The sequence below is a fragment of the Plecotus auritus genome, assembly GCF_963455305.1.
Source record: "Plecotus auritus genome assembly, chromosome: 2".
Classification (NCBI taxonomy): Eukaryota; Metazoa; Chordata; class Mammalia; order Chiroptera; family Vespertilionidae; genus Plecotus; species Plecotus auritus.
In genome coordinates this window covers 65,631,734-65,653,556 of record NC_137771.1, presented here as the reverse complement: position 1 = coordinate 65,653,556, position 21,823 = coordinate 65,631,734, and the positions used below count along the sequence as shown (strand labels likewise).

Genomic DNA, 21,823 nt, shown 5'->3' with positions numbered 1-21,823 from the left:
TTAGGTTAAAACTGAGGCAATCTGAATAAAGTATGCACTTTAGCCAATTACACTGTGTCCATTCATTAACCATGTGCTGGTGTTTGGTAACAAGTGTGCCATGCTAATGGAAGATGCCAGTCACAGAGGAAACTCGTTGCAGGGATAGAAGGGAGCTGTGTATTAGCTTCACAATTTTTCTGTAAATCTAAAACTGACCTACAAACAGTATTTATTTTTATAAATAAATATAGAAAGGGGGAAGAAAAACAGTGTTCCTGTTGCTGCTGTCCTAAGGGTCACTGCCTTACACATCTCCAGGAAACACGATTCTTATAAAATTCATGTGGGCGGTCTCTCCTGGAGTTTCGCAAGGCTGCAGTACTTCTCCAACCTTAGTGACTTTTTCCTAAGAACAATGATGACATTTTCAGGCATCAATTTATGTTTACCCTGTGTAACTTTTCATTGATTGATTAGATCCTACTTCACTGGTGTCTTCAGGAGAGGAAGGCTGGGCTGGATCAGTAACCAATTTTTTGCAAAAGAGGTAGGAAGGGACACTCCTCCTCTACTTGAGCGGGCATCATCAACCCCACTGCAGATGCGCAGAGACTGAAGATGGATCCCCGATAGGGAAATCTGACTGGCTTCACCTGCCTTGGCCTTCAGTCTGTACTCCAGACCTTTACCCACCCCTGAGCTCAGTGATGGGGTGGGAACCACAGTATGGCACAGATGGCAATCCTGGTGCTGCAAACATCTGAACCAGTATCCAATTCAAATGGGCCAAGAAAGCCCAGGGCATATGGGAATTGTGTTGAAAGTGTCAGTGGCAACATTTCTGAACACTGAGGAGGGCTTTGCCATCATCTGAAGAAATGCTACAGTTTCCAGCCTGCTTGAGTGAGAACCTGAAAAGATAAAAACCTTTGTTGACTACTCTGAAAACGTGGGCATTTAACTGAAATATGTAAATGAAATATTAAATCCCCATGAAATATGATATCTTCTCCTGGTATTTGGTCCATAAATGGTGTTCCAGTGGATTTGAGATCATAAAAGTTCCCCCATTCCAGACCAAACTAATGCTCTTTCACTTTTTGTTCCTATAAATTAAAAACCCCAGATGTGTCAAATTATGTAATGAAAACCATATAAAAAGAAATTTTTTTAAGGAACTTCATACATTTGTTTTGTCTTGTTTTACTGCGGATTATTGGTTCTGTTTTAATGGGACAGAAGAAAAATGGAACCTTTCATGTTTTTACTTTTTTTTTTTTTTTTTTCACACTGAAGGGAGATCCTGAGTTGTTAGAACTAAAAGGAAAAATGCTTTTCTCAGGCCAATTTTTTTTTTTTTTTTAACAGAGTAGGTCCAGTTACTGAGATAAGCCTCGTGCTGAATCAAATGTATGTTTTTGTATTTGGTCTTGGATCTTATCTGCCTGCGGCAGCAGCAACTTAATAACAAATGAGGTTCAAAGAGATGAAGCTGCTGTTTCAGTCTCTTACCCTAATGTTTTCAAAGGGCTCGCTCTGCCCATCTAATCAAACTCTTTGAAAGCTTATCTTGCGCCACCATTTCCTACAGTCTTTCCGCAAGGCGCCCATTATTTGTAATCATTAGCAGAATGGTATGTGGTGTGTAAATATGCTTGATAGTTACATGTCTAAGACATCGTTTAAGACCATCTTTTATGGAATCTCAGCTTGACACAAGTTTTTTATTTTTAGTTTTCAAATCGGGGTTTTTCGCAATTTTGCACACATTGCAGTTGTCTTCCTAACTTTGCTCTTCAGTTCAGGAGCAATATAGCTTTTATAGTGCAAGTAGATTAAATAGATGACATTTGCAGGTATAGATGACAGTACAGATGGTTTTTATTTTGTGTGTGTTGTATAATTCTGCAGGAAGATGCTACAGGTTATACGGAGAGTTATGTATATGAAGGTGAATAAAGAGGAATATTTTTTAGGCTTTGAGATTTGAATGCAATGGAATTCAGTCTAACCTTGGTTTTCCTCAAAGGACCCTCCTGTTTGCTTAAATCTTAGAAAATATGATTGGACTTTCCAGTTGAGTAAGTTGTAAGAGCAGTCAAGAGCCCAACCCTGAGGAGGGGGCCTGTCAACATTTGCAGGATCTGGGAGTGGTGATGTTGGGAATGAGACTGGTGTGGTGGGAGGGGTGGAGACCAAAATTCCTAGAATGCAAACATATTGAACCCACTTGCCTCTCTGTGAATGGGGCTCTTGACCACAGGCCTGGCTTCCCTCTCCTCCCCTCCCACTCACCCAGCAGAGGACTGACCCGGCCCTGCCAGAAGACAGCTATCCTTGGCTACAGCCAGCTCCTGGCTGCACGCTGTGCTCCACACAGATGTCCAGCCCAGCCAGCTTGGCTACGGAGGCCTCAGATTTCATCTCCAAATACTAACAGAGTCCCTTCACTAAAATCTAATTTTTTTCATCTGATAATTTTATTATTTCTCAGTTGGTGGGTTTCACCCACAAAAAATTGTCTTCTAGAAAAATAAAATATAACCCAGTGTTATCTTGCATGATGTTACATGTCAGAATATTACCCAGTAAAAGCTACTGAGAGAATGAAACTTGGTTAAAAACGCCAGTTCAGTTGTCTGACCTATTCCCGATCTAACCACACCATTCTAAACCTCTTTTTTATAAATTAGAGATAATCGCCGAAACCGGTTTGGCTCAGTGGATAGAGCGTCAGCCTGCGGACTGAAGGGTCCCAGGTTCGATTCCGGTCAGGGGCATGTACCTTGGTTGCGGGCGCGTCCCCAGTGGGGGGTGTGCAGGAGGCAGCTGATCGATGTTTCTAACTCTCTATTCCTCTCCCTTCCTCTCTGTAAAAAATCAATAAAATATATTTTTTAAAAAAGAAATTAGAGATAATTGTTTTAAAATAAATATAATTTGTGGATGTGTTATAGACTTTGTATTTCCCTGCAGATAATCAAACTGAGATACTATTTGTAGAAGGAAACCAAACTCAGTCATACAAAGACTATGATAACGAGTAGCTTTCTTAAAGTAAAAAAATTCAAAAAAGATCTATTGTTTTTTTCATACCTTGATGTAAATTTCATGTAAATGTGTCCTAACATAAACAAACTCAAAGATATGAATATCAACAGATAAATCAGAAAATTACTTCATTTGCTTTACTAAGCCTTTCATGATGTAATTTATGGAAGTAGGTAATTCCTATGGTAAGATTCATGTAGAATTTGATTTACTTAAAAATGCAGCTCACGTATCATTTTTTAATTATTGAAATATGCTAAGTGAAATAAGTCAGTCAGAAGAAGATAAATTCCATATGATTTCACTTATATGTGGAATCTAAAGAACAATATAAATGAACAAACAAAACAGAAACAGACTCAGATACAGGGAATAGACTGATGCTTAGCAGAGGGGAGTGGGGTTGGAGAACTAGGTGAGAAAGGTTCAGGGATTGGTAGTCACAAAATAGTCACAGGGATGTAAAGTATAGCAAAGGAAATATAGCCAATAATAGTGTAATAACTATGTATGATGCCACTTGGATGCTGGATATATCAGGGGGAACATTTTGTAAAGTATATGATAGTCTAGCCACTATGCTGTACACCTGATACTAATACAAAATAATATTAAATGTAAACTGTAATTGAAAAAATTTTTAATTTAATTAAAAATTTGTTATTGCTGAAAAAAGAAAAATACATTATATGTTCTGAAGAGTGCGATAAAACATAACTGAACAGCTTAAAGAAAAAATAATAAAATGAGAAAGAGGACAAAATGGCAGCAGAATAGAAGGACATGTCCCAAGCCTTGTCCGTGAGCAGATAGAATGAGCAGCTGAAATGAATAACATCCACCCCAAATTGGCAAAGGAGACTCAGCTGGTGAGACAGTTTGCAGCCAGGAAAGGCAGAAGACCCCTAGAGAAAGGTAAAATCAAGGATCTGGGCAGGAGAGATCTGCCAGAACTCTGAGGCGAGAGGGTCAGAGGGGAACTGCATGGCACCAAGCCGCATCCCTTGGGACAGGCACAGCGTCTGACTGTGGAAAGGAGGTCTGCAGGACTGCTGGTGGCAGGGGATTCTAGATCCGGGTCCACAGTCACGAAAGACTGAGCCCAGAGCGGGCAGCCTGAAAAGCTGACCAGAACGTGCAGTGCCGGCAGGAGAGGAGCTCACAGAGGTGAAGTCTTTCCACTCTCTGTGACCGGTGCTTTTCTTCACTGAACATAGTTCATAGGACCTTTAGAATACAGACACTCACCTATGGCTGAGGTGCAGGAGAAGGTGCGGACTTGTGGAGTCTGGGGAGAGGTTGGGGAGAGGAGAGGGTCCAGGAGAAGTGTCAGCGAGTCTGGAGCTGAGTCATACCTGAACCCAGGACATGGGCAGCCATTTTCTCCTGAAAGGATAGCCCCTCCCTCCAGTCTCCAGGCAACCAATACAGCACACCCAGAATACACCCTGAATGGTACAAAGGACTAAAAAAACAAATCTGAATAGTCCCTGAGAGTCCACAGGGACTGGCCTAAAGAGAGGCCTTCAGTCCCAGCAACAGGAAACTGAGAAATTGCAGACAGTACAGAAGACTGGGATCTTAAGCCAGCCAAAGGAACGACACTTCACTTTTTCATTCTTATTTTTATTTTTATTTTATTTTATTATTTTGTTATCTTTTTTTCCTTTATTTTTCTTTTTTGGTTTGTTGCTTTATTTTCTATTTCTTTTCACATTATTTTTCCATCATTCTATTTTATTTGTTATTTTTTATACCATTTCTTAAATCAATTTTTTGTAAATTTTTATTATTATTATTTTCTTCTCATTCTCTTTCTTTTTATCCACTCATCCCCTTTCTACTTCCTCTATACTGAACTGAGGTCCTCCCCATATTCATCCAATTCTTAACCTTATTTTCTGTATATAAGCTCAGCCTCTACAGATTCTGCCCCCACCCTCTTTGCTGGGTGTTTGGTGTTTGCATTTTTTTGGTTTATCTGTTTGTTCTGTGGTGTTTTTTCCCCAAATATATATATTCTCCTTTTCCTTACTTTTCATTTGCACTCATCTTTTTTTCTCTCTTCCATATCATTTGTGTTCTCTTTTCTCTCCCCTAATTCTCTTTTCTCAGGTGGTCACTTATATTGGGGTTATTGGTGTTATGAGTACATTCGTGTTTTCCCTTTGTGTCGTGTCTTGTTGAGGTGAATTTTATCCTGTCCGGCCAATGTGCTAGAGAGCGAGCCACATAACCAGACACCTGGAGAGGAAACTCCATCCATGACCGGGTCAATAACAGCCCAGACCCAACTACAGAGGCAGGAAGAAGGCAGCAGTGAGGGAGAGAGCGTGAGTGAGTGGGGGAGCAAAAGAGGAGTGTGTGGTCATGTGGTGTGTGTGTGAGGCACAGTTAGATCCCACAGGACCTTCGGAGGCAGGCTAACCGGCTCACCTAACTAGGCAGCCTCTGCTACTGTTGCAAACAGTATCAGAAGGCCGGCTCTTCCTCAGAGGTCTCATCTTTTTGAAGGGGAGAGCTGCTGTAACTGGGAGCCCAGCCTCACCTCCACCCAGGGTGCCCTCAGATAACAACTGGGACTCTACAGCCACTCCTGCCAGGGACCTGCTACCTCAGCTGTAGTCCATGGTCACCAATTCTCCAGCCACCCCAGGCACAGGCTCCTGTGAGTTCCAAAGCATGCTCCTCTCTGACCGGTGCAATGCTTTAGCCCAGGGCACTGGGACCACGCAAGCAGCAGACAGCAGCTTTCCCTGTCCGAGGAGCAGCAGCCATGCGCAACCAGCCCCCATCCAAGGAGCAGCAGCCATGTGAGTAGTCCACCCCCATCCAAGCAGCAACAGCCACGTGAACAGCCCACCCTCATCCGAGCAGCAGCAGCCACGCACAGCCCGTCCCCATCCAAGGAGTGGCAGCCTTGTGATCAGCCCACCCCCATCTGAGGAGCAGCAGCTGTGTGAGCTGCCTCCAACCACCAGCCAGAGGAGCCACCACTGTTGCAAACAGCACCCACCAGAGGAGCTGCTGCCAACTGAGGAGCAACTGCAGCCTGAGGAGCCACTGCCACCCAAGGAGCAGCCCCTGGACGACTCAAAACCTATATCCTCTGGTGAGAGCACAAATGGGTAGGCAAAGAAACCCCCAAAGGAAAGAAAAGGAGGAATCGCCAGAAAAGGAGCTAAGTGAAACAGAGGCATGCAATATGTCAGAAAAAGAATTCAGAATAAGGGTCATACAGTTCATAAACCGGATGGGAGAAAAAATCAAAAATTTATGTAAGAAATCAAGAAGAAATGAAGAGTGATATAGCTGCAATAAAAAACACCATGGAAAGTTTCAACAGTAGACTAGGAGAAATGGAGGACCAAATTAGCGAATTAGAAGACAGGGAAGTAAAACACACCCAAACTGAACTGCAATTGGCGAAAAAAAATGAAAAGGCAGGAAGAGAGCCTACAGGAGCTATGGGACAACATGAAATGAAGCAACATATGAATAATAGGGGTGCCAGAACAACAGGAAGAGGAACAAGGGTTAGAAAACCTATTTGAAGAAATAATGTCAGAAAACTTCCCTGATGTGGGGAAGAAAAAAGCCACACAAGCACAGAGAGTCCCAAACAAGATGAACCCGAAAAGACCCACACCAAGACACATCATAATTATGATCGCAAATGTTCAGGACAAAGAGAGAATCTTAAAGGCTGCAAGAGAGAGACAGAAAGTTACGTACAAGGGATCTCCCATTAGATTATCAAATTATTTCTCAACAGAAACACATCAGGCCAGAAAAGAATGGAAGGAAATTTACAAAGTGATGCAAAGCAAGGGACTGAATCCAAGAATACTCTATCCAGCAAGGCTATCATTCAAAATTGAAGGGGAAATAAGGAGTTTCACAGACAAAACAAAACAAAACAAAACAAAACAAAACAAAAAACAATGGCTAAGGGAGTTTATCACTACCAAGCCAGCAATGCAAGAAATGCTACAAGGACTGGTGTAAAAAGAAGGAATAAAAGGTAAGAGGGAACACAGGCACAAAAAATAAAAATGGCTAAAAATAGCTACAAACAAGTACCTATCAATAATAACTTGAAACATAAACGGACTAAATGCTCCAATCAAAAGACATCGAGTGGCTGAATGGATAAAAAAACATGAACCATATATATGCTGTCTATAAGAGACCCACCTCAGAACAAGGGACTCACAAAGACTGAAAGTGAAGGGATGGAAAAACATCTTTCAGGCAAATGGAAATGAAAAAAAAGCTGGGGTAGCAGTACTTATTTCTGACAAAATAGACCTCAAAGTAAAGGCCATAACAAGAGATAAGGAAGGCCATTTCATAATACTAAAGGGATTGATACAACAAGAGAATATAACTTGATAAACATATATGCACCCAATGCAGGAACACCCAAATACATAAAAAATACTCCTGGAAGATATCAAGGAAGAGATAGACAACTATACGATCATAGTAGGGGACTTTAATACACCACTGACATCACTGGATAAATCCTCTAGACAAAAAAAATCAGCAAAGAAACAGCAATCCTAAATGACTCACTAGAACAGATGGACTTAATTGACATCTTCAGAACATTTCACCCCAAAGCTATGGATCATACATTCTTATCAAGTGCACATGGGACATTTTCAAAAATAGACCACATATTGGGTCACAGGCAAAATCTTACCAAATTCAAGAAGATTGAAATCATATCAAGCATCTTCTCAGACCACAATGGCATAATATTAGAAATAAACTACAATAAAAACAATCCAAAAAATTCAAACACTTGGAAGCTGAATAGCATGCTATTAAATAATGATTGGGTTACCACAGAGATCAAAGAAGAAATTTAAAACATCCTGGAAACTAATGACAATAAAAACACAACAATCCAAAATCTATGGGCCACAATGAGAACAGTCCTGAGAGGGAAGTTTATAGCTCTACAGGCCTACATCAAAAAAACAATAAAAAAATGGTAGTAAATCATTTTGCTCTACAACTTAAATAATTAGAAAGAGAGCAACAAGAAAACTCCAGAGTGAGCAGAAAGGAGATAATAAAGATCAGAGCAGAAATACAGGACACAGAGATTTAAAAAAAAACCAACAACAATACAAAAGATCAATGAAACCAAGAGCTAGTTCTTTGAAAGGATAAACAAGATTGATGAACCTCTAGCCAGGCTCACCAAGAAGCAAAGAGAGAGGATCCAAATAAACAAAATCAGAAATGAAAGAGGAGAAATAACAACAGACCCCTCAGAAATACAAAGGATTGTTAAAAAATACTATGAACAACTCTATTCCAACAAAGTAGACAACGTGGAGGAAATAGACATATTCCTAGAAAAATACAATCTTCCAAAACTCAATCAGGAAGATTCTAAAAATCTCAATAGTCTGATAATTATGAAAAAAATTGTAGCAGTCATCAAAAATCTTCCAGCAAACAAAAGCCCAGGGCCAGATGGCTTCACAGGGGAGTTTTACCAAACATTCAAGGAAGAACTAAAACCTATCCTCCTCAGACTATTCCAAAAAATTCAAGAGGAAGGAACACTTCCAAGCTCATTCTATGAAGCCAGCATCACCCTAATACCAAAACCAGATAAAGACAACACAATGAAAGAGAATTACAGGCCAATATCCCTCATGAACATAGATGCCAAAATCCTCAACAAAATTCTAGCAAATAGGATCCAGCAGTACATCAGAAAGATCATACACTAAGACCAAGTAGACTTTATCCTGGGGATGCAAGGATGGTACAATATCTGCAAATCAATAAATGTGATACATCACATAAACAAATTGAGAGATAAAAATCACATAGTCATATCAATTGATGCAGAAAAAGCATTTGACAAAATCCAACAGCCTTTCTTGATAAAAACTCTCAGAAAGGTGTGAATAGAAGGATCATACCTGAACATAATAAAAGCCATATATGACAAACCGACAGCCAACATCATACTCAATGGGCAAAATCTAAAACCCTTTCCTCTAAGAACAGGAACAAGACAGGGATGCCCACTCTCACCACTCCTGTTCGACATAGTACTGGAGGTACTAGCCATTGCGATCAGATAAGAAGAAGAAATAAAAGGCATCCAAATTGGAAAAGAAGAAGTAAAACTGTCCTTATTCTCAGATGACATGATACTGTACATAGAAAACCCTAAAGACTCCATCAAAAAATTATTAGACTTAATAAATGAATTCGGCAATGTAGCAGGATACAAAATTAACCCAAGAAATCTATGGCATTTCTATACACCAATAGTGAACTTACAGAAAGAGAGACTAAAAAAGCAATCCCATTTACCATCGCACCAAAAAAATTAAGATACCTAGGAATAAACTTAACTAAGGAGGTAAAAAGACCTCTACGCGGAAAACTACAGGACACTGAAAAAAAAGAGATAGAGGAAGACATAAACAGATGGAAGAACATACCGTGTTCATGGATTGGTAGAATCAACATAATTAAAATGTCCATACTACCCAAAGCAATCTATAGATTCAATGCACTCCCCATTAAAATACCAACAGCATATTTCACAGAGCTAGTACGAACTCTTCAAAAATTCATCTGGAATAAAAAAAGACCCGGAATAACTGCAGCAATCCTGAGAAAGAAGAATGAAGTAGATGGGATCTCAATACCAGATATCAAGCTGTATTACAAAGCCACTGTTCTCAAAATAGCCTGGTACTGGCACAAGAACAGACATATAGATCAATGGAATAGAGGACCCAGTAATCGAACCAAACCACTATGCCTAATTTGACAAAGGAGACATGAACATACAACGGAGTCAAGACAGTCTCTTCAATAAATGGTGTTGGGAAAATTGGACAGATACATGCAAAAAAAATGAAACTAGACCACCAACTTACACCATACACAAAAATAAACCCAAAGTGGATAAAGGACTTAAACACAAGACAGGAAACCATAAAAATACTAGAGGAATCCACAGGCAGCATAATCTCAGACATATGCCGAAGCAATTTCTTCACTGATACTGCTCCTAGGGCAATGGAAACTAAAGAGAAAATAAACAAATGGGACTACATAAAAATAAAAAGCTTTTGCACAGCAAAAGAAACCATCAACAAAACTACAAGAAAGCCCACTGTATGGGAGAACATATTTGCAAATGTTATCACCAATAAGGGTTTAATCTCCAACATTTACAGGGAACTCATACAACTTAATAAAAGGAAGATAAATGATCCAATAAAAAAAATGGGCAACGGACCTAAATAGATACTTTTTGAAAGAAGACGGAAGGACAAGAGACATATGGAAACATGCTCAAAGTCACTAATTATCCGAGAGATGCAAATCAAAACAACAATGCAGTACCATCTCACACCTGTCAGAATGGCTATTATCAACATATCAAGGAACGACAAGTGCTGGCGAGGATGCGGAGAAAAAGGAACCCTCATGCGCTGCTGGTGGGAATGCAGACTGGTGCAGCCACTGTGGAGAACAGTATGGAGTTCCTCAAAAAACTAAAAATGGAACTCCCATTTGACCCTGTGATCCCACTTCTAGGAATATATCCCAAGAAACTAGAAACACCAATCAGAAAGGATATATGCACCCCTATGTTCATAGCAGCACAATTCACCATAGCTAAAATTTGGAAACAGCCCAAATGCCCATCAGCAGATGAGTGGATTAAAAAACTGGTACATCTACACAATAGAATACTACACTGTGGTAAAAAAGAAGGAATTCTTACCATTTGCAGCAGCATGGATGGAGATAGCATTATGCCAAGTGAAATAAGCTAGTCAGAGAAAGATAAATATCACATTATCTCACTCATTTATGGAATATAATGAACAACATAACCTGATGAACAAAAGCAGATCCAGAGACAGAGAAGCATCGATGAGACCGTCAAACTTCAGAAGGAAGGTAGGGTAGGGTTGGGGTAAGGGGAAGAGATCAACCAAAGGACTTGTATGCATGCGTATAAACCTAAGCCAGTGGTCGGCAAACTCATTAGTCAACAGTCAATAGAGCCAAATATCAACAGTACAACGATTGAAATTTCTTTTGAGAGCCAAAAACCGACTTCTGCGCATGGGCCACGAAGTTTCAATCGCACTGTACGTGCGCGCCCGCACATGATATTTTGTGGAAGAGCCACACTCAAGGGGCCAAAGAGCCGCATGTGGTTCGCGAGCCGCAGTTTGCTAACCCCTGGCCTAAGCAATGGACACAGACAACAGGGGGGTGAGGGCATGAATGGGGGGTGGGGGGGCAATGGGGGGATAAGGACACATGTAATACCTTAATCAATAAAGAAATTTTAAAAAAGAAACAAAAAATATAGTATAAAATAAAAATAATAATATTAATAAAATGAACATGTGCATTTATTACATAGATTAAGAAACCAAAACTTAGAAGACCCCTGTATGCCCTTTCATCACAATCCTCCCCACAGAGGTAGCTACTCATCTGAATTTTATGTTAACCCAGTCTCTTGTTTTTCTTTATAATTTTATCACCTATGTATTTTCCTCCCAAATATGATAGTGTTTAATTTTGTCTGTTTGTGACCTTTACATAAATAGAATCATAGTTTATATTTTTTGTTTGACTTCTTTTGCTTAACATTAGTGTATTGTATTCCATTGTATCAATATGTATAATTTATTCATCCATTCTTCTGCTGATTTACATTTGAGCTGTTTCCAGCTCCTTGCTATTATGAGCAATCCTGCAGTTAATAGTCTTAAACATGTCTCCTAGGCCACATATGCAAGAAATTCTCTCAGGTTGGTACCTAGGAGTACATCTGGGTGATAAGGTATATATGTTTTTAGCTATACTAAGTAATGCCAGAATGTTATCCAAAGTGATTGTTCCTGTTTCTGTGTCCACATGCAATGGGTGGAAGTGTCCACTGTGTCCCATCGCCTCCAACATTTGATGGATTTTAGTTTTTTCCAGGGTAGTGACTATGAACTGGCATCCCATTGTGATTTTCATTTGTATTTCCCTCATTGCCAGGGAGGTTGGATATCTTTTCATGTGTTTATGGGCCATTTGTGTTTTCATTCATTCAACAAATACTGTCTGAGTTCCGCCCTTGTGCCAGACACTGTTTGGGTCTGTTCCACTTCTTTAATCTGTACCTATTGGTTGCCCATTTTTCTGTTTGGGTTGTTTTCCTTTTTTCAGAGGAGTTCTTTATATATTCTGGAAACAGCCTTTGTTGGTTATATGTTTTACAAATGTCCTCTCCAAGTCTGTGGCTTGTCTTTTCACTCTATGGTATTTTCTTATGAACAAAAACTCTTAATTTTAACATAGTCAGATCCCTTTTCTTATATTGTCTTTTAAAAGTTTTAGAATTTTGCCTTGCAAATTTAAGATCTTACTTTCATTTGAAATGTATTCTTGTGTATTTTATGAGGAAGGAATTCAATTTCTTTCTTTTTCCCCCATATGGAGAACGGACTTTTCTGGCATCATTATTGTACGGTCTGTTCTTTCCCTGTTAATCTACAATGCTTTCTTAGCCATGCGTTGTGTTCCTATATGAATGTGTGGGTCTGTTTCTGGGATCTCCCTTCTATTTTATTGTTCTATTTGCTTCTCTCTAAGCCAGTTTCACTGTTCCACTCTGTTAATTACTCATCATAAAAAGAAAAGGATAATAATTATTTTGGAAGTTAAATGCACAGTGCATGACACATGGTAAGCACTCAGTAGATATCATTCATTATTATTTTAGTAGAGAACACATTTTAAAATGTTGTTTTAAAAAATGTCTGAAAGCTCTGTAGAGAATTAGTGAACATTCAGTAGAAATAAACACTTATTTTTGCATTTGACTTGATGAGAGACTTAAGAAACACACATGCCTAGTCATTGTCTTTGCCTCTTCCAAAGCATGTAGGAAAGGTGAAGTTGAACTCGGTAGTTTCTTCATCCTCAATCTGCAGTATCTTCGGCTAAATGAAGGGGACTGGTTGACTTTGGTAGTTTGTGTCTTTTTCAGAATTGAGTTTTGGAAGAGAAAATTAAATGAAAGAATAAAGAAGCACATCTAGGAAAGACTTTCAGTGATAAATATCTGGAGCATCCAGTTTTCTACACTATGCTTCTATCCTATATTTGACTTATTACAAACCACCTCAGAATCTTTACAAAATAAACCCATTTATTTGATGAAGGAGAGGGAAGTGCCATAGTTTAACTATTACTGAAAGCAATGTTCTTTGCTCTGTTGGTCTTGGACTTCCACAGAATACTTGATTCCAGATGTTAAATTGTTTTTTCAGAAGCCTTGTTAAAATGCCAGAACATTAGATTTTTGAAGGCATTTCCAAACCCCAGCTGATTATCACAACACACAGGAATCCAAACTTTCAAAGCTCAGCTTTGGTTCTGAAGTGTATCAGCAGTTGCAAAAAATATGTGCAAAGGCACAGGTTCACATGACTGCAATCTAGTGTCCTTATATGGTAAAACTACAAGTAAACTTCCTGATTATCAGAGATTTGGTTCAGTTATTTAAAGGGCACTGAACTGTCTTGATTCCATCAAAATGAATTGTAGCTTCATAACGGTCATAGTCATGTGGCAAAGTGATATGTAGGTTCTAAGTAATATTATAGACGGTTTAAAAAGTTCTTTAATTTTATTAATTCTACCCATGTGTACACAGTGATGGATTTATTTTACATTTTACTCCAATGTATTTCAGAATACATTAACAAAATAACCTTTCCTCAAATTATTTTATGCACCTTTACTATTTGTATTTTTCTTGAGAGGCTTCATTATTCCCTAGGGAACCAACCAACTTTGTGCTTTCTCAAGAATGGAGAGTGTCCTTTCCACCTATCTCATCTCCCTCCACCTGATGGCAGAGGCATCATCAATAGATGCCCTCAACATGATAATGGTGGGAAGAGATGGGATTAGGAGAGAAGCAAAGGGGGAGTTTGAGCTACATCTTAGCAATTGACAGTGAAGAAGAGGAGAGGACTTTTTAGATAGGGGGATGACGAAGCAATGCACAGAGGCAATAATGACTGAGAGACTAGAGTTGTAGGAAGGCGGTCTTCCTCTAAGTGAAGGGGACGCTGTGGTTTGCTAAGAGGGGAAACAATCAGTATAGGTCATTCTAAAAGGTGAAAATCAGTGTGTCCTAACAGCAGACTATTTTTGTGTTTATCGGTATCATTTAGCTAATAGCATTAGAATGCCTAGCATGGTATAGTAGACGTCACACTCAATAAATTCTTGTTGTCAGAGCTCAGTTATAAAGGCAGTTTATAGTAAATGAGAGACCAACCATTCCAGGCCTTAAAACAAAATGTTTTAAAATTAATTTTTTAAAAGTTCCATTCCCTACCACTAATACTATGCCTGGAATGTGGTACATTAAGACATTAAGAAATCAGTCCAATGCCTCCTTCTTCCTTAAATTCTACAAGTACAGCTACGTTGGCAGGATAAATTAGAAGGAAGCTCTGATTGTATCAGTGCAGAAAATTTCTCCAGGCCTGGGTGGGGTGAAGATTCTGTTTTCATCCCTTTCGAATTCCTTTTCCAGCTATAGATTGGCCCCTACCGTGCTGAAGCCGAGGTGTCAGCTGATCTGTCTCTGGTTTCTTTAAGATTCCTCCTTCTCCCGGCAAAAGCCAACATGAGCAGAATACTTCTAAGGATGCCTCAGCAGCAGTCTCCAGGCAGAGCCTCCGAGTGGTCCTGAAACACAGCGGTTTGCCCTCAAATGGCTCAGCAGGTGTCATCATGACAGCTATCGTAAACTGCAGATGTCTTTTTCAGTCTTTGTAGGTAGGGACCATGAGAACTAATTGCTGTCCTGGCATCTGGAACTAAACAAATGTACCCTGAGCAGTCATTTTGCTAAGGGCTGGGACCCAGAAATGAAAGACAGACACCATGACAACACAGTGTGATAATCAAACCAGCTTCAATCGCCCCAGTCAGGGGGTCTGCCTTGACTTTGTCGGGCCAAGGAGCATCCTGCTACAGGCAGGTCCCTTACCCTCCTAATGGTTTTTCCAGCTATATGAGGTCTTCTCTTTGTCTTACTTGACCTTAACACTTGTTTTGTGTTTTAAAATCTTATTCAAAACTATTTATTGCAATTGTTCTGATGTTTAATTTATAATTCTTTGTTCTAGCTCCTCTAACTACTTTGTGAAGGTAATTACTTTTAAAACCATGCAAAAACAAAGCAAAAAAAAAACCCCTCCCGGAGCCTACTTAATTTATATTATTTCAATAATTCTGTTCTAAAAAGCTCTGTGAAAATTTAATTGGGGCAATTCATAACAGTTTATTGCTATTTCTTGGACCCTTGCCTCTCTGTCATACTGTTATTGATCTGTTTTGTGGATGACGGTGGCTGAGTATTTTCACATGTCCCACAGTGGTTTTTGTGATGCTGTGATTATTTGTGGGCTAGACCAAAACTGGCAGGTCTGGGTCCCTGCCAGGAGCTCAGTCACAGGACCTCTGAAGAAATAGAGTTGGATAGAATTGGGTCTTAAGACATCATCTCGCGCCTGTGGATGAACTATACCTGTCTACTACAGCCCAGCCCCTCTTTGATAATAACTATGCTTATGCGGTGTCTCCCTCCCTCCCCAGGGCCTTGTTGGTCCATATTCCCCAAGTTTGTTACATCAGAAGTAAATGGTGTGTTTTTTTCCTCATTGCTTTACTTGCTTTGGTGTTCCATCAGAGAAGCAAAGAATTAATTACTTATGGAATAAAGTTAAGTAAACTTGAGAATCAAAATTTTCCTGGGATTAAGTCATGCCTACCACTGCAAAATTATCCTTTAAAATGTATTCCAGTTATACATTCTAAACTAAATCACATTCGGTAGCTAAACCTAAAAATATTCAATATTAATCTCATTTTCCCTTTTCTCAAAAGGAGACAAATGTTAAGGAGTTTCTTTATATGTATCTTTTTATACTCTCTGTTGGTATATACCTAAGAGGATTTTTATGATTACAATAGGCATTGGATCTGCCCAGTTAACTTTTAACACAACATCTCAAGTAGGGATGAAGAGTAGTGAAATAATGAGTCATGTTCAATAGCTTTAAGTTGTGATGAAACTTTAGCATAGGACCCTCAAAATTGGTTTTAACTAATAAGCAGCTTGTCTTGCACACAGCACTGAAAGCTCATAACAGGCATTACAAATGATGCCAAACTGGCATGAGATGCCATCAAGGTGAATGCAGACTGCTTTGGAGGCACAGAAGTCAATACCTGCTGTGGGGATCAGGTAGCCCTTCACAAAAGAGGCAGTGCTTGAGCCGGGTCTGGGATAATAGGTAGGAGTTCCAGGTGGAAAGAGGTGAAGGGTGTTGGCAGTATTCGAAAAAGCATAGAGGTGTGGCAGAGAATCTCTACAGAACAGTAGGAAGTTTGATGTGACTAGAACTTAAAGTAACAAGAGAATCATTGGGAGGTTAGACTATAAATGCCATACTGAGATGGTTATGCTTTGTCCTGTATTTTAGTGCAGGGGGAAATAATGAAGGTGTTTTGTTCGTCCTGGGACATAAGAACTTGCTGTTTGGGAATATTTCTGCTGTGGATTAGAAGGTCAAAACACTGGATTCAGGAAGACCACTTAAGGGCCCCTGAAATAATTTATGCTGAAACACTGAGGGTCTGGACTGACAGTAATTGTGGGAATAAAAAGAAGGAGATGAAGATGGAGGGTATTTAGAGTTTGGCTGTGAGCTCCATGGTGATAGGGATCATCATGGTTTTATTCAGGTTTGTTCCTCAAAACTCTCTACTCCTGTTGTGATCCCCCAGTTGACTTTAATACTCAGTTTGTACTGGTTCCAAATCCCCAATGTAGCATGCCTACTTATTTTTATTTTTAATTTTTTTGTTGTTACTATTAATCCTCACCCAAGGATATTTTTTCCATTGATTTTTAGAGAGAGTAGAAGGGAGAGAGGGAGGGACAGAGAGAGAGGGAGATGTTAGACCATGGGCTGCCTTCTCCATGCGCCCCGACCCAGGATTGGACCTGCAACCCAGGTATGCACTCTCGACTAGGAATTGAATCTTTCAGTGTGCAGGCCGCTGCTCTAACCACTGAGCAACCGGCAAAGGCACAAGTCTATTTATTGATTCTACTGCTGTCAGATACATAGATTTGTCATCAGTGAAGGAGGTAAAAAATTAAATATCCCCCCCTTATCTATATTTTTTCATACATTTCTGTTTCATTCTGTTTATCCACCTAGCTTATGCTGGAAGAACAGCTACCTTTTTAGTGAATGTGTGTAATTTGCACCATTTCAGAAAATAAGATACATATTATGAAATACTTGTAAGGATTTTTTAAGTGAAGTAGATTTATATGTACAAATATGGGAATATTTCCGAGAAGTGTTTTATTTAAACTAATTTGTAGAACAATGTGTGAGAATAGATTAGAGAGAAAAAAACAATTCAAAATTATATATTTTAAATGTATTTATATAATTATGTAAGTGCCCAGAAAACAGTATGAAAGAGAATACTCCAAATTGATAACAGTGGTTACCTCTGAAGGAAAGAGCAGAGATGGAGGAAGGATCTTTCAATTAATCTCTATTATTTGACTATTTTACCAAAAAGCACTGCAAGAAAAAGACAGAGAGGAAGGAGAGGAGGGTGAGGAGGAGAAAGAGGACGAAAGGGAGGAGAATGGATACTTTTTTAAGAGCAAAAGAATATGTTTTTGTCCAATACTGGAAAAACAGGAGTTGGTTTCAGTGATTATTTTTAATATTGCTGCTGAAGTTGTGATTGGTGAAGTAGTGCAATGGATCTAATTCCCAATCTTTAACTTGAAAATCTATATTGTAAACTTTGAATAACTATGAGCTCAAGCAAACAATTTAAATTCCATGGGCATTGTCTTCCAGCTCTAAACCAGGAGAAATTATCCCTCTAAAAAGGATGTTGGTGGAGAAAAATGACAGATGTAAGCAAAAGAACTGAACTCTTGAATTTTATGTAAACGTAAGATAGGATGCTGCGATATAGTCTCTACATATAAGCATAAACTAACAGACACCAGGTACTGTTGCATGATATTTACCAACTTAAATGTGCAAATTATTGTTTAGGGTAATCTTACATAATTCTTAAGTCAGTATTGTAAAAAAAAACTGTCAGTTCTTTCCATTTCAGATTTCAGAAAGCCTCCTTTCAGATTTAACTTGAATGTGTAACCATTAGTTTTAGTGCTGAAAAACACAGTGGTGTCATCCCCTTGGAAATCTTCAATTCATAGCACATATTATCTAATTGGGTGAAAATAATAATTTAAGAAAGTCTATCGATTAATGTAAAAGCTAGATATCATTCAAGTGTATTTCCAGATGCCCATGAATTGTTGGAAAGCTGAGTCTGACTTTCCCCTCTGATAGAGTTTTCAAAGAGGTCAGGGTACGTTTTACCATAGTGTCTAGCAATGTGAGTTTATTCAGACCTTTTGGCAGACATTCTTGCACACTCCAGCTAAATCAATGAATCATCCATTGTTGGCCAGCTCCACTCTCAGTTGCTAAGAGATTTTTTCAAGCATACTGAGGCTTCATTCTACGTGGCCTGTGAAAAGGGCAAAATGTATTACATTTTAAAATGCCACCTCTTTCTCAAATTAGTAATTAAAACTTTGCCCAGATCTTGAGTACTGGGGCAATGGGAAAGCCGACATGCAGCTGGGACACTGTCTACTTGGGAAAATACAGGAGAAAGCTGCCTGCTCATAACTCTTCAAAAATATGTGTGAGGAAACATTTAAAAAGTGGACACAGATACCAGAAACTTATCAACTAGGAAGGGTTAAACTCTTAAAGAAATAGAATGTGTGTTTGTTCTTATATGTTGCAATTTTTCATCATTTCTCTTTGAGTCATAAAGACTTTCTTTATAATTTAGCATGTTATTTTAAAGCTTTGATATACTTTTTAAAATGTAAAAATAAAAAAAATACCATAAAAGAATGGAATGGAATTTTTTCAGCTCGTACTTTATGGATATATAGAGTATATTATGTTCTATATATATCATTCCTGAATATTTCAAGTTTTAATATATATAATAGTTGTTTTATTTTGTTCTTTTTTAGATTTTGTGATAATTTCACATTATTGAGAATCCCATCATTTATCATAGAGGTTAATTTTTGATGAGAGGAAAGGGATAATTGAGACTATAAATTTTTAAAAGAGAAAGAGAACATAATGTATCTTAACTTAAAAACAAGGTATTTTTTTATTTAAAAAGTTATTGGATTTGGGTCTATTTCATAGTTCTCCAGGATAAAATTCTATTCCATAAATCTCTCATAAGGATGAAGTTTTCGAGATAGAATGTGGGCTTTAAAGTTCAACACGCCTGCCTGAGTTAAGATCCTGGCTGTTTCATGTAATAGATGGTGTAACCTTGAGCAAGTTACTCACCTTCTTTGGAACCCACCCTCCACATCTGTAACATAAGGCGCATCACACTAGGCTGCTATGGGATTCATGTGAGGAACCGTGGCAGCCCTGGCACACAGTGGGTCCTGGGCAAACATCAGTTCTTAGCTGAAATGGAGGCTAATATCCATATCAATATGCTCTTAAGTGCTCATAACCAAACCCTTTGTGCTTTAAGTTGGCAACATTAGTGTTGGCCTTACTTCTCATTTCAACAGAGAGGTATTTGGGTGAGGGACAGCGGGGAGATCACTCAGCTCACGTTGGGGAACTTGGGATAAGAGCACACGGAAGAGTCTTGCAGCTTGGCCTGCTTTCTTGAAGAGAAACAAACCACTTGTGTTTCTTGGGCCTCTTGCCTCCTCTCTCTTGAGGGGTCTTCTCTTTCTCGTTGAGGATCCCAGCTTCTTTTAAGACCTCCATTCCAACATGCCGTCTCCAGTTTACTATTCACTGTTAAATAGCAGGACTTCATTGAGGGCACTTTAATTTCAGCCAAGGATCAAATATGTCCCCAGACAAATGTGGAGTAGGGAGTGAACCACACCGTAGTACCAGCCCTGTTCTGTTGATACAGAACATCACTTTATAAACATTAAAGCAAACGTACCACAAAGGAGGGCCCCTGTTTAGTATATGCTTAAGCTTCCGGACACCTGTGTTTGTTTAGAGGGACTATCTCCGTGTCTGTACTAACCATTTGATGATATACTCCCATGATAGAACCAAGTACATTATTTTTACAGCATGATTTTTAATGTCAGGGAAAAACAAGATCTTTTCCTCAGGTGTTTGACTCTTTCCCTCTGTAATCTTAGATATGGTTTAAACCCTATTTCTTTTAGGTAATCTTTTATTATGCTAGGCCATAGACCAAATGCAATCAAACCCATTTGGCCTATCTACTGAATTAAACTGACGAGAATTGCCAAAATCTCTGCTCTCAGAAAAATTTGAAGGTGCCCCTGCATATAAAAAGAGAGGGGCTCATGTGGCTTCACACTGGTCTCCCCAAAAGGACATGCCTGTCCTTGCCAAAGGAAGATAAAACAGAGTTGAAAATGACAGCGAGGATGCAGCCTCAGGCTCCTTAAGGCAGGATTGGAGAGCCAGTCATTCCCTGGCAAAAATGAAGCAAAACAAAACCCAAAGGAAAGAAATACGGTCTTAATGCCTAAAGAAATGATGCTCCTTCCAAATAAAGAAAATTGGCACACACTGACTGAAATCACAGTGGTGGCGTTCAATAAGAGCACTAAATGGAACAACCCTTGTGGCTCTCTGTTAGAATTTCTCTTTGCAATTATAATTTTTGTATAATTCAACTTGAGCGAGGGGGCTAGGGGGAGAGAGAACTTCCCTCACTTTCTAAATCATGGCTCAGTGGTGTGTTATAAAACACCAAGAACGGAAAAGCCATTACGTGGAGTGTAAAGAAATACTTGAGTCTACAATATCATTGAACTCTTGGAGTCAGTTTCAGCAGACATGCTCGGTATTCCCACAAGAGTCTGGAAAATGAACTTCTATTTTTTTCTGTCTGGAGTTGCAGTTGGTGTTATTATTTGCTCCGTGGCTCAACTCGGGTCAGACTGTTCTGCAGTAACACAGGTGGATGTGAAAACAGGGAATCTGTTGAAAAGATTGCGGAGGAACTGCTTCCCTAGAGCAATTCTGGATGGCAGTCAGCGACGGTAAGGACAAATGCAGCTTAGTAGTACCTTCTAGCCTGTGTCCTGCAGGTCAGTCACCTGCGGCCCTACAGGGAGCCGCTTCGTGTATAATGCGGCTTTGTGTCCCAGTGGCATCCGCTAAGGAGGGGATCCTAGAAATGGAGGTCACTGAATTCTTAATACTTGTGAACTGTAATGTTGCTCTGCATTTTTTTTTAATTAGCTTTATTTGTGAAATACGATATGCAGTTTTAAAGGAAAATTCCATAAATTTTTTTTTTCTCTTACGTGGGCTTTAAAATATTTTAGAAATTTACTTTTAAAACCAGTTATAGAAAGATTTTTTTATCTTACTAAAAGTAGCAGAAGGAATATAGCTATGATTTAAGATATAGAAATTGTTTTGTATTAACTGAAGTGTTTTATTGTCAGCAATGACATTGTTAAACTGTAACGTGTAAACTTTGCCAAGAGTACAACGTGTCCATTTGTGAGCAGTCACACAAGGGGAACTCTATTTTATGCTTCTACCCATTGAATTATTATTCTAGTAAACAACTTGAC

General features: G+C 39.0%; 1 protein-coding gene across 6 annotated transcripts in view; it reads left to right on the top strand.

The window, feature by feature from the left end:
• The window catches only part of DDAH1 (dimethylarginine dimethylaminohydrolase 1), a 183,171-nt gene that overhangs the window by 49,559 nt on the left and 111,789 nt on the right, over positions 1-21,823 (top strand). For 2 of the 6 annotated variants that reach the window (XR_013959988.1, XM_080657292.1), the window contains exon 1: positions 21,175-21,280. The exons of the other annotated variants lie outside the window; for them this stretch is intronic. The gene's annotated coding sequence lies outside the window, so the exon portion shown is untranslated. Of the gene's footprint in view, positions 1-21,174; positions 21,281-21,823 lie in introns of those variants that run through there. 6 annotated transcript variants of the gene reach the window in all.